Source organism: Chrysochloris asiatica, unplaced genomic scaffold, assembly GCF_000296735.1.
Source record: "Chrysochloris asiatica unplaced genomic scaffold, ChrAsi1.0 scaffold00491, whole genome shotgun sequence".
Lineage (NCBI taxonomy): Eukaryota > Metazoa > Chordata > Mammalia > Afrosoricida > Chrysochloridae > Chrysochloris > Chrysochloris asiatica.
The window spans coordinates 416,347-420,647 of NW_006409009.1; the positions used below are offsets into that span (position 1 = coordinate 416,347).

General features: G+C 38.5%; 1 pseudogene; it reads right to left on the minus strand.

The window, feature by feature from the left end:
• Window positions 1-2,858: 2,858 nt before the first annotated feature.
• On the minus strand, window positions 2,859-3,733 carry LOC102841973 (annotated as a pseudogene).
• Window positions 3,734-4,301: the final 568 nt, after the last annotated feature.

Here is a 4,301-nt window from a genome sequence, read left to right on the forward strand (position 1 = left end):
TTCAGATGATCTCTAAATTCTACTGGGATATATTCAAGGTGTTATTTTGATTCTCATGGACTTGTTTTCATCTTCTTCAGCTTCAGTTTGAATTTGTGTATGAGCAATTGATGGTCTGTTCTACAATATGCCCTTGGCCTTGTTTTGACTGATGGTATGGAGCTTTTCTATCGTCTCTTTTGCAGATGTAGTCAATTTGATTTCTATGCATTCCATCTGGCGATGTTCATATATATATAGTCATCTCTGATGCTGTCTAAAGAAGGTATTTGAAATGAACCAATCATTGATGTTGCAGAATCCTATCATTCAATCTCCAGCATCATTTCTATGACCAACGCCATATTTTCCAAATACTAATCCTTCCTCTTTGCCCCAACCTTTGCATTCCAATCACCACTAATGATGAATACATCTTGAATGCATGCTTGATCAATTTCAGTTTGAATAAGTTGGTAGAATTCTTCTATTTCAACCTTACTGGTTTTAGTTGTTGGGGCATAAATTTTATAATAGCGGTATTAACTGGTCTTCCCTGCAGGTGCATGGATATTATCCTATCACAGACAGCGTTGTTACTCATGACTGATCTGTATATGTTCTTATTGACAATGAATGCAACACCATTCCTCCTCAATTTTCAGTCCCAGTATAGTAAACCACATGGTTCTCAGTTTCGCAATGGCCAATACCTGTCCATTTCAGTTCGCTAATGCCTAAGATATCGATGCTTATGCATTCCATTACATATTTGACAATTTCTAATTTTCCTTGAGTCACACTTTGTACATTCCATGTTCTGATTATTAATGGATGTTTACAGCTGTTTCTCGTCATTTTGAGTTATGCCACATCAGAAAATCAAGGTACCGTGGGCTTTTCTCCCTCAGGCTTTACTCCATTTTTGTCATCATGGTCAACTCTAATTTCAGGAGGCAGCTCTTCCCCAGTCACATTTTGAGTGACTTCCAACCTGAGTGGCTCATTTTCGGACACTATATCTGATAGTGTTTCTCTGGTATTCATAGGGTTTTCAGTGACTAAATATTTGGAAGTAGTTCATCACTCCTTCTACCTAGTCTGCCTTCATCTGGAAACTCATCTGAAACCTGTCCACCCTGGGTGACCCTGCTGGTACTTAAAGTACTGGTGGCATAGCTTCCAGAATCAGAGCAACTCACAAGCCACCACAGTATGACAATCTGACAGACTAGTGGTGATTATTTTCTTTAGAATGCTTTATAATGTTCGAATTTTAGACACATCACAAATACCTGTATTCCTCATACAGAATTTATGAGTCCGTATTCGCTAAAGTGAAAATATGATGAAGACCATTTAATACAGGAAACTGATGAAAGTTATTCAGTAACTGAAAGGAAAAACAACAACAACAAAAAAGAGTACTGTGGGAATAAAGAAACTATAACTGCAGAGAGATGCAACCACGCCAAGGTCAAAGGAACAAGTATAAGGAAATTATCAAGTTTATTGGGTTATAGTGAACTTCACTGATCATATGGAAGACCCTAATAATGAGATCAGATGGAAAATAAGAACAGTGGTTTAAACATCCTCCCCTATCTGGCCACAGCATCATAAAATATAGAAGAGTGAATTTGTAGAAGGAAGACAGTAGATTATGAACAAGCACATATGGACACTTCCATATTTTTCAGGGCAGAAGCAGTGGTGGTTCATTAGTAGAACTCTCCCCTTCTGTTTGGAAGACAAGCTTGATTCCCAACCAATGTACCTTCTGCCAGCAGACCTTTGCCTGTTGCTAAAATGTTAAGCAGGTTTCAGCAGAGATTCCATCCTGAGATGTACTGGTAAAATAGACCTGACAATCTACTACCAAAAAATAATTCAAAGACTTTGATACATGTATCACAATAATCGGCTCCTCAATTAATTATGGGGATGGTGGTTGCGCATGGAGTCAACATGTGTCAGAGTGTCAGCCCAAGAGTAGGTAACAATGTGTAGATGGAGAAAAAATAAGTAATATGATCAGAAATATTAGGAAATCTCTTGCCTTTTCTTATGGTAAATCCTGCCACAATTTTCCCCCATTGTGATCTGATCCCATGGAGATCTTCAGCATCTGCTCAAAATAAGTAAAAGATCCAAGACAAACTAGTCTTCTTAAAAAGGTGAGCAATTTTCACCTTGATTTTACATTATAGCCAATTGTGGAGCTTAAAAATGCTTATGCTCAAATCACATGCTGTTCTAACCAGAATCTTTAGGGGTAAGATCATGCTCAATCTGTTTAAGTTTCTCAGATGATTCCAATATGTTCAGGAAAAGTGATAAGCATTTCCACACATAAACTTTATATGCAATTCTGTTCCGTGCAAAAGTAGTTTGGATAATAGAAATGAATTATACTACAGGATGAAGATTTCAAGTACATAAAAAATAGAGTTGTGCATTTTCCCAGAAAACCTGAGTCATAGAAGAAACGCTACAGAAGGCTATTGTTAAGTGCTCTTGACTGAGTTCTGACTCACAGCAGCCATTCAAGTGGTTTCTGAGGAGCAGCTGGTAGGTTTGAACTGCAAACCTTATGGTTAGCAGTCCAGTGTTTATTTTATCGTGCCACACCAAGACAGAAGATGGATAACTGTAATGAGATTTGATCGTGTAAAGTGAGAAAACCCCAAATATTTTCAGTATCACAATAAAGATGTGACAGAGAAAGCAATATATAGACATGAAAGCTCAATATTGAAATCTATGAGAGATACAAAAATTCTGTAACCAAAGACATAAGATTTCTGGTTGTGGATGTTACATTTTACAATGTTTCCAACCTACATATGAAAAATTATTGCACAAGTGTTGAACATAGGTTATTTTGCTGAGGAGCCTCTCTTTATGTCCTTGTTTCTCAGGCTGTAGATGAAGGGGTTTAGCATTGGGGTAACCACAGCATACACTACTGAGGCCACAGCACTCCAATACCTTTTCCATAAGACAAGCAAACAACTGAGAGGTGAGAGCCACATGTGGTAAAGGCTTTATACTTCCCTCCTGAAAATGAGACTTTCAGAATGGAGGAAATAATTCGAGAATAAGAGAAAAGGATCGCTGAGACTGGAACACCACCAAAGATAGCACCAAGAAAATATACTAGGATGGTATTGGTGGAAGTGTCAGAACAGGCAAGGTTGAGGAGTTGTGGAGAGTCCCAGAATAAACTAGGAATTTCCATGTCTGCGCAGAAGGTAAGTTGTGACACCATTAAAATGTGCAGCTGGGAATCCAGAAGGCTGATTAGAAAAGATACCAAAACTAGCAAGCCACAGAATCGGGCGTTTATGATAATTGTGTAGTGAAATGGGTGACAGATGGCCACAAGCCAGTCATAAGCCATCACAGTGAGGAACAGACTGTCCAGACATCCAAAGAGATGAATAAGGGACACTTGTGTGAGGCAGCCTGCATAGGTAATGGATTTGTTCTGCGTCTGAATGCTCACTAGCATCTTTGGTATTGTGGTGGAGATGAAACCAATGTCAGCTAAGGACAGGTTGGAGAGAAAGAAGTACATAGGAGTGTGGAGGTGGGGGTCAGAGCTGACAGGCAGGATTATGAGCAGATTTCCAGCCACAGTGATCAGATAGATTGACAGGAACAACCCAAAGAGTAGAGGTTGAAGTGCTGGATCATCAGAAAGGCCCAGAAGGAGGATTTCTGAGATACCTGTTAGATTCTGTGGCTCCATGTGCCTGAGACATCTTTTGGGAAAAAAGAAAAGATGATTGTTAAAAGAAAACAAGTTAAAAGTGAACAGGCATGCAACAGTGTCTGTTATTTTATTTTATTTTTAATTCAAGAAATTAAGAAGTAAAGCATACACATTGGCAAGTGTTCACAATTGAGGAGCACATATTCTACTATCATCCACAATATTTCTCAGTTTTAGCAAATCTAACCACTTTACTTCTCAGAAATATTTCCTCTTTTTTTTCTTTACTATTCTCCTATTTCTGTACACACCCACTTTAGAGACTAGGATCTAAAGAATGTTAAAGTGTCCAGGACATTTTAAGATCCATAAAAGAGGCCTGGTGGTGTTATTGGGTAGTCATTAGGCTGCTAATCCCAAATCCACTAGCCTCTACATTGGAGAAATGAAGGTTGAATGCTCCTATATAGATTTATAGTCATGAAAATCCTATATATAGCATGGGTCGCTATGAGTCAGAATTGGTTACATGGCAGTTGTTGTTGTTAGGTGCCATTGAGTTAGTACTGACTCAGTGACCATATGCACAACAGAACAAAACACT